The sequence below is a fragment of the Pongo abelii genome, chromosome 7, assembly GCF_028885655.2.
Source record: "Pongo abelii isolate AG06213 chromosome 7, NHGRI_mPonAbe1-v2.0_pri, whole genome shotgun sequence".
NCBI classification, from domain to species: domain Eukaryota; kingdom Metazoa; phylum Chordata; class Mammalia; order Primates; family Hominidae; genus Pongo; species Pongo abelii.
Genome location: NC_071992.2, coordinates 78,729,381 through 78,738,759, shown reverse-complemented (window position 1 = coordinate 78,738,759; position 9,379 = coordinate 78,729,381). Strand labels below are relative to the sequence as shown.

General features: G+C 37.5%; 1 long non-coding RNA gene across 2 annotated transcripts; it reads right to left on the bottom strand.

Moving 5' to 3' along the window:
* Positions 1 to 537: 537 nt before the first annotated feature.
* LOC134761939 (uncharacterized) lies at positions 538 to 8,857 on the bottom strand. 2 transcript variants are annotated; one of them, XR_010141165.1, is made up of 3 exons: positions 8,552 to 8,857; positions 7,791 to 7,877; positions 538 to 5,239 (listed from the first exon to the last, which is right to left on the bottom strand). It is a non-coding gene; the product is annotated as an uncharacterized LOC134761939 (long non-coding RNA). The 2 variants fall into 2 exon arrangements; XR_010141164.1 differs by having other exon boundaries at positions 8,787 to 8,832.
* Between the last annotated feature and the right edge of the window lie 522 nt (positions 8,858 to 9,379).

Sequence of the window (9,379 nt, the reverse complement as noted above, 5' to 3'; positions counted from 1 at the left end):
CATGAAAGCCCATGTCACTAATTTGGCATGCTTAAAAGAGTGTTTCAAAATATAAGTGAACCTCATAATGGCTTTGACTTATTTACTTTTTAGCATATTTAATTTTTTAAAAGTAAATCATTAGTAATGCATTAACTGACAAGAAAAAAAATCTTCTAACAGATAAAATAATTATTTTTTCTATAAAACATTATTACAAGATATTCTCCTGTACATTATTTTATTTTCCCTATTAAACCCAACACAGTTTTTGTATTTCCATTTTATAGATAAAGAAGATGAGGTTCTAAGTGGCCAAACAGGCACTGGAACCTGTATTCTGCTTTATGAAGTGTAAAATAGCTATGTTATTAAAGAAAAAGTTAAATAGAGTTGCTACTTAGATAAATAGGATTTTATTTTAGCAATATTTTTTATTATTCTCTGTACTCAAACTAAAATTATACTATAGACAATTCCTCTCATTTTTGATAGACTCTGCCAAAAATAAGTTACTGTTTTCTTAAACCAGATAAGAAGAAATTGGAGGAAGGAGTGAGTACTTTGGATTCATCTAAAGCAGCTCTACTATGACATCACAATAGTCAGAGGCAGGATGGGCAGGTCTCCACCGATCAAGTGATCATATAGTAAACACCAGAATCAGTCGTCCCAAAACTGGTAACTGTAGAGAGAATTGTAGAAATAAGACAGTAGGGGTAGGGGGCAAAAAGGAAACCAATTTCTGTCACTATTGAACTGTGGGAGATTATTAAGCAATAAGAATCTGTTTCGTGTCTTTAACATAGAATTTGCACTCCTCTGAAGAATATCAGTTCTTTTACAGAGTTTGACATCTGCCTTCAGTTAAATCTAGGTAATTTTATATCTCTCTGATAAGAAGAATAGATCTCAGGCTGCCACGTATCACGCATTCAGCATTTTTATATTCAAATCCAATAATGCGGTCATCAGGTATTTTCCCTTAGATAACCTCAACAAATCACTACAATTAACTTCTAAATGCCAACTCTCTTGCCTTTTCTTTAATATTCATAAGCTACCTTTTCTTAAGTCTGCTTAGTCTTGTAAAATAAAACTTTAAACAATATTCTCCAAATCACAGTAAATAAATAATATGGAAATAAGGCACTTTAACATACTTCCAAATTATTTTTTGTAAAAAAAATATTTAAAATCACACTATTTTCTATACATGTGATAATTAATGTCTATTCTAAATAGGTCAAGATATTAGTATTATATTACTGACCAGTATTAATTATTAATGTATTGTTTCAAACAAATAATAATAATACAAGTTACAACATTATCAGCAGATGTGTTCATGTTGTAAAACAAGAATGGTATATTTAATTAGTTGTAAGTAATACAAATGCTTGACATAAACTCTTGAGACTTCAGATGTGGAGACGTTTTGTGAGAAGCTTTGAAATCCACTGGCATACGCCATTCTTTCATTCAAGACAAATATGTGGGAGAATCAGCAGGAGTCCATTCTGGCTTCTAGAGAGTGCCCTGGAGCGGTCCACAGGAAGGTGCTGGAAAAGGCAGCAGCAGATGGTCCAGGTACATGGTTATTTCAGCCTGAAATGCAGCAGAATAATCAGACTAGTGTTAAAGTATTGCTACAGTGTACATGACCTGGAAACTGTTTTATGAAGGTTGCAGAGACATCCTAGATCTCTTTTGATAATTATAAAGAAAAGGTGCTTTCTCTAGAAAATAAGGAGAAGATTCAAATACAAGGCATAATTTATTTAGTCTTAGAGATATAAATGACATTCCTAATAAGTACTTGGATGAATTGTTAAGTAACTGACATTTTACCCCAGAACATTTAAGTTCTTTATAGAAAAATAAAAGTTCAAATTCTATGGATTTTTCTAGTATTTCCAACTCTGTATTGGAAAATCAAACGCCATTTAAAAAATCAGCAGTTTACCCCCAATAGAATTGCCCTCCAAGTAAACTGAAAGAAGAGGGGACAAAAGGATTTGCAGTGTTAGCAATATACAAGGACTGACTTTCAGATCCATGGTAAAGGTCAGGTGTAATATTCAAAAACAAATTAAAAGGCAGCCATTCTATTGGACTCAGAAGATTCCAGCAAACGTTGGGCACCCATGGGCATTGGCTTCAAACATGTTTATTGTGATCACACCCCAGATGATGCTGCAAGCACTATTAAGGACCCTATTCACCACCATCCTTCTGGCATTATGTATGCAGTTATTGTTTTGCATTGTGCACTATCTAGAATGATACAAAAACATTTTGCTAAAAAATAAACCACTGGTTTTATGCTTAGCACCAGGATTACAAAATGTGATGTCATGAATTATTCATATCATTTGATTTAATGTAATCATTTTCTCCCCAGCGCTAAGCCTCTGTGAATGGTGTCCTATGCAGCCACTCTTTCGAAGAACTTAATACTGGTGGGAGAAACACCTGGCTTTAACTGACAGTGAATTAGGCTCATTGTCACTTTAGAAAAAAATTGCAATTTAATCTGTGATCTTCTGTACATCTTAATTCCAAGGTACATTTATCAGCACTACAGAATAAACCAACCTTAGGAATTTATAGAATTATTGACCTCGACATTTAGACATAGACATATATAAAAGTACACATTTACAATTGAAATTTGAACTATAGAATGGAATTCATCTTTGTTACATTCAAAGCAATAGTGGGACATATTTCTAATGTGTTTGCTCTAATAGCAAATAGATTTTGATACACATTTATAATTTATTTAGATCAAATCTTTCAAAGTACTGACCTTAGGACAAAGCATGTTGAGAAAGATAAATACATCAATGCAACTTAGCCTACAGATTAAAGTAATTTATCTTCAAGGCAGCCCCAAAATATCAAAACCAAGAGAATAGAGAGCTTCCAAAAGTTTTTAACTCTACAGAGAAAGGACAAACATCAGTTCAAAATTAGTAGAAGCAACTTTTAAAAATCAGAATGTCCTTATGATAGCCTATGCTTGATTTTTAATCTATGTTTTAAAATGGTGAAGCTATACTAAAATGTTTTTATTACTCTTAAATTAGAAAATGGTTCATTTGGGGACTGAATATACGATCTTATTACTATGACAAGAACAGAGAGTCAGCGAACCTGATTCCTAAGCCAAGTCCCTTTCACTGTCTTGAGTCTTTAAAAAGATAATGATATCACCTACCCAGTCACCCTTACGATGTAAGGAAGGCGTAGATGACATACTGGGAGGTAAAACTTCAAAAACCCTGATGTGATCCCCAAATATGGGGAATTATCATTTAAAACCACAATCATCTATAGTCCCTACATATCTATAATGGACAGAAGTATGAGAATGAATAAGCAAAGATACTTATGTACATCAATAATAAAGTAAGAAAGGTAAAAAAATTCATGTAATAAGAAAAAATAACAACACAGAAATTCAAGAATTAAGTGGTAGTCAAATCTAATTGGAATAACTCACCTATATAAAAAACAAGAGGAAGAAAACTTTATACATAGGTCTGGAAAATATCACAACTATGTTCCCAGAACAATGTTTATCTCCACAGCATCCAACCTAGTGTCATGCACACAGTTGGGACTCAGCCACTGTTGCCTGATTGATAACGAAGACAGTCACCGTGGTCAACCCAACAGTAACTGAAAGTTCATTTTTTACAAGATCAGTGTAAAATCTGTCTACTGCACCCTTGTGATAACAAATGCATAGAAAGCTTAAAACTCCATCTTTAACAAATAATACAAATTGATGATTTTCACCAATTTCCAAAACAGCAATGAGGTATTTTAATGGGAGGAGGTATGGAGAAAGGAAGGCAGGATGGTAGATGGAAAATACTCCTTAAGCTAATGGTTTGTTCAATTTACTTCTAAAATGCACCCTTTTCTACTTAATAGCCTTAGGTAAAGAAAGTTCCTCTTTCCTCTAAATAAAAATTATTAGGCATATTGTCTATTAATCTTGGTAGCATGCTTCAACCAGAGTCTCATTAACATTGTGAACTGGACCAGAAGACACTGTGTCGCGTTATGAGAGCTGACGTCCTTTCATTTCAAGAGCACCTTGACCTTCTCCAGCAGTGGCATCATGTTCTCCTATCAGGGTTCTTACTACTTCCCAATGCAGCTGCCTGGTCTCCCTAGAGCCCAAGAGCCATCAGCACAGGGTGGTCCCTGAGGTGGCCTGCACAGGAAGTCCCTGGGTTGGGTTTTAATGTGCTCACTCACACACTCACTCACAATTTTAAAAAATTATCGTGCATTCAAATCCAAATAAAAAAAATGTTTGTGCTCAAAAAAAAATCTGGAGAACTGAGAACCAGAGCCAGTGCTTTAAGTCTCTTGGTGAAGCTACAGCCTAATTACTGCCTGCTGTGTGGCGCAGTTAAACACAATCAGTCAGAAAGCCTTAAAGATACAATATCCCTTTTCACAAACTGTCTGCTTGTCAATTCCAAGTCACCCCCCTGCTTTAAATCAACCAACCACAGAGCTGTTATGAACAGCAACTGATTTTCCATGCAGTGCTGCAAAACAAAATCACACCGTATACTATTTTTAATGGCCACAGTTTTTCAACTGCATAACAAGAGTTAGCTGGCACTGCTGAGCTGAACGGTATCAAAAAAATGGGTTCAAGTAGAAAGAGCTTGGAACCCTTGAAGTGAACAAGTACAGACCCAATTACAAGTGCATTGTGGTGCTCAGTACCAATTACATCCAAATAACAGTGGAGCAAATTTCCCCTTAATAGTTACATTGTAGACATCAACTTCTTTTATTTTCATTCCTGCAGGATACAGCTTGATATTGAAAAGAAAAAAAAAACTGAATCATAAATATTATTTTATTAACACACAGTCTATTTATGCAGAAAGGTTCTTCTTTGATGTCATTGTAGGAATGTGGTAGCCTGGTCACCAGAGAGGGGTGTTCTTCTTCTTTAGAAAGAATCTGTGGTTTGTCAGAAATTTCACTTGGGAAAATCAGATTTTCTTGCTTGTGTGTTGCTCAATAGAAGCGATCTTTTCTCAAACGATATGCTTTTCAATTATTTGAGGCTTAGGGACATAAACAGGCAGTTTGATTTTTTTTTTTTTTAAAGAAACCTTAGCCCCATCTCCAAAGTAATGAGTAAAATTAGTCAGTCAATGAATTGAGGAAGCTGCCACTTGGGACTCCAGGGGTTGACATTTGACAGGTTTCTTAAGAGCTAGAAGAAGAAAGAAAGAAACAGGTAAACAAATGAGACTGAATGGGAGTGGAGGTGATAAGAAAGAAGGCATGCACAGCAAAGTAATCCCCAAAATCTTGAAGCTACAACATGGGGAAAGAAGAGGCCAGGAGGCCAGACTAAACAAAACGGAACCAAGAAAATGCAGCCAATGAATATGGATTGTGTTTTGCTGACTAACATAGAGTCAGAGAAACAAGGCCCTGGCAAGGTCAGCCTGTGTAATCCTGGACTACGCATTATCCCAGTGGCTGCCCTCACTCTGCTGGAACGATCTGCCTCTAATGGCCAGCTTTCATTTGTTCCTTGGGTATTGGCTTCATTTCTAATTTCTTCTAAACCCATATGAGAACACTGGTAGTTACAAAATGCCACATCTTCCAGAGGCTGACCAATCAGGCTGGAGAAATGTTGCAAGAAAAAGAAGTTATTTCCAGGGCATTGTCAACATGTTGCCAAGGATGAGAGCACAGTACGAGCAAATAGATCTTTATCTGTCCCTATCTTCTCCCCATTTTCTCTTTATTTGGCACAATGAGGTGAAGCACATGGTACAGTATTTTCCCCCAGCTTTGATCCTTTGCTTTTTCCTTTTTTCCAACTCAGTGTGAGCTTCATCTTGAAACATAAAACAAAATATGTTATTTAGGTAGAAGATAAAATTCAAAAGTTTTATTTCAAATGAAAAACAAATGGGAGATGCCACTGATTAAAAGTAAACATTAGAAACTACTAACGTATCCAACCCTCTCATTTTAGAGATGAGGAAACAGGCCTGAGAACAACATGAATTCTACAATACATTTACTGTCAGAAGGCAGCAGTGTCAATGGCCACGACGACACCTGGAACTGATTCCAAGTTTTGTGGTCGCCGTGGGAATGCTATTTATTGTACATAGTGACTCACAAATCTAGGTTATGTGAACTATAAAAAGCCTGACTCAGAACTCTGGAGAGTAAGGAGCTAGTACTATTTGAAATATAGGCCATAGACTGTGATATAACGATGTTTGTAGAGTTATTTCTCAAGGCAGCATTATTCAAAGCAGCATTTGACATAGCCATACATCCATTAATGAATAAGTGTCATGACATTAACCAAAATAGCTTCAGATAACAATTAGCATATGTACTTCTGGGCATTTTTGGTGAGAGAGAGGGAAGTAGAGGTAGGACTGAGGTTGGAGGTGTGGGAAGGGGGAGGGACTCCAGCAAAGAAAGAAAGGTGGGTGCTGTGGAGGGCCAGTGAGGGAGGGGAGCTGAGGCCAGGATCCCCCAGCAGCCCAGGTCTGAGTTGCGGGGAGAGGACTGGAGGGTCTGGGAGAAGGACCATGAAGCTTTCTTCTGCCCCAGCTCAACTTCGATGTCACCCAAAAATGTTAAGTTTCCCTTCAGGTCCTGCATTTGAATGATTTTAGTTCTTCCTTCCTTACCCCAAATTTCCCCAACATTTATCAATAGCTGACATTTCTTTAGATACTGAGAATTAAAATGACCTAAAATGCAAAGGCTTGGAAAAGACAATGGTCCCTTAGTGGAAATGAAAAATAGAACAAATCCATCAAATGGAAAAGACTGAGGTGTGATCATTTCCTGTTTTGACTAAGGAGAGAATCTGAAAACAGGATACCAGCTACCTCATCTAGGGGAGAAGAAGGAAGAAGGTTTTAAAAAGAGGGACATGAAGACACAGAATGAAACCTTCCATAGCATCACCACTCACAGTGGGGCCGTGGAAGGAGCTAAGCACCAAGTGTATCATACTCTGCAGCCAGGAAAAGGGAGTTTTACCCTTCAACGATTTATGAAGATTCTGTGGGGGTGTTTTGTAGATGTTATTGGGAGTTTTATTGTTTGCTACTTCTGTTGTTTTTAACATCGCTAGCTTCCTATAAAGAACTTTTCCCCCCGGGGGATTCTATCCCTGTAACTATATTGACTTAATTCTGGAGCACCAGTGCAATTAAAAGACAGTTCTAATTAATAGGCAATAGAATGGTTGTATGTAAAAGATTTCAGCAGTTTATGCTTGGTGCACTAAACGAATCTGAACAAAGTCACAAAAGGCATCAGAGCTCCATTAGAATTTATCAGCTGAGATGCTTGGAATATTTTTCACACTGGGTAGTCACATCACTCCCTGCAGTTGAGATTGGACTGAAAGAAAAAAAGGTCGACATATTATTCTGTACCGGTGGCAGTAAAATGGCTTCTCATTTCAACTGAGAAGTACCAACCACCAGAGCAAAAGCACCTTTACAGCAGGAATTCCACTTCGGACCCACCAAGGAAAAACACGATATAATCACTGTCTCTAATTTTCCAGCCAGCAGCCGGACTAACTGGGTCTGACTGTAGGATTTGGGGTCAGACTGCCTGAGCTCCCACCCTGCCTCTGGCCACGAGGAATAAATAGAATCCTGGACAGATAAACTGAATCTCTCCGCTTTCGTGTCCTCATCTGCAAAATGGGATAATAACAGTGCCTTCCTCCTAGGACTGTGGTAAAGATTTCATGAATAACTCACATAATGCATTCAGAATGCTGTTTAGCAGCACAGAGAGCACTCGATGAATTTTGTGCTACGATTATTATCCAGGTCCATCATTAGACACTGTAATGGGGTGTAAAGAAACTGTATGATTAAGCACATTCCATACTTCATATCATGATCCAATCTAATAATGCACAGTCGGGGGTGGAGAGGAAGAGGTTCTGAACTCTGAACTTCCAAATAAATGAAATTCTGCCATGAAACGCTGTACAAACCATGACAATTCCACATACTCTTCTATTAATGCCAATGATTTCCAAGCACTTGAACAAAAGAGGATCGTTGGTTATCCACATAGGTTAAAGGCAGTAAATCTTTCACATTGTATTGTATTATCATTTATGTACTTCTTGAAAACCATTTTATTGAGGTATGATTGACATACAAAAAGCTGTTCATATTTAACCTATACAACTCAGGGATTTTGGAGATGAGTATATACCCGTGAAACTATCACTACTATCTATGCCATAAACCTATTACCTCCAAAACTTCCTTTATTATAGTTATTTTTATGATAACAGTACTTAACATAAGATCTACCCTCTTAGCAAATTTTTCAGTATACTATCCAGTATTGTTAAATACAGGCACTATGCTGTAGATCTCCAGGATTTATTCATCTTATATAACTTTAAAAAATAACATCCTTGATAGTCTTACTCCTACATGCAGTCTTTCTATAAACTTGCAATAAAAGTATTATTGAGAAACTTAAACACTAATTTCCCTACCTATCCCAGGACATCTTAGAAAAGCAACACATTTATTGAGAGTTTTTGGTCTTTGCATGAGTCTGAGAGTAAGAAAGTATGAATTAAGGTGGTCAAGACGTGCTGAGGGTCATTTTGCTAATCTTGTCGGCTTCCCAGGTTCTGAAATCCCTGCCTGTGTTTGGAGAATCCTCCGCTTATTTGGCACAGTGTGCCATTCTCACAGTCACAGCATTGGCATGAGTCCTAGCCATACCCAGATCTTGAATAGGAAAAATTGGATAGCTGCTCTGTAGCGTCCAGGCAGCAGCAGCTATGACTCTAGGCAAAGCTACAAGTTCCAAGTTCCAAGTTCTGTGGTGTAGGAAGTAAAGCTATGTAACCCAGTGTCCAGTGGCAATGGTCGCTCCACCAGAATCCCTCTCGAAACTCCATTTGGGGCTCCTTTCCTGATCAAGTAAGCTCTGAGCCTAGTTCTCTGGCCCTGGAGGAGAGGCTGTAACCTACCCAGTATCTTTTTGACAATTTTTTTTTCTCCATGTATCAGTCCCAGTGAGTTTCTGCTGACAACTTTTTTTTTCTCCATGTATCAGTCCCAGTGAGTTTCTGCTACTTATAGCTAAGGACTCTGATTGATACAGTGGCCAAATGGGATCTATTTCAAGCCAGACATTCATTCTCAAAGCCTCGGCAACATTCCCTGGTCATTTCCTGATCAGGGCACATCTGGAAATTGCATTAATCTCTGAGTGCCAGGTTTTGGATAAAATATTGTCAAGCTAGAACTTTATTCCAATGGGGCAAAGCTAGAATAACAGTACTGGAAACAGTACTGATAAGGGAGGTACT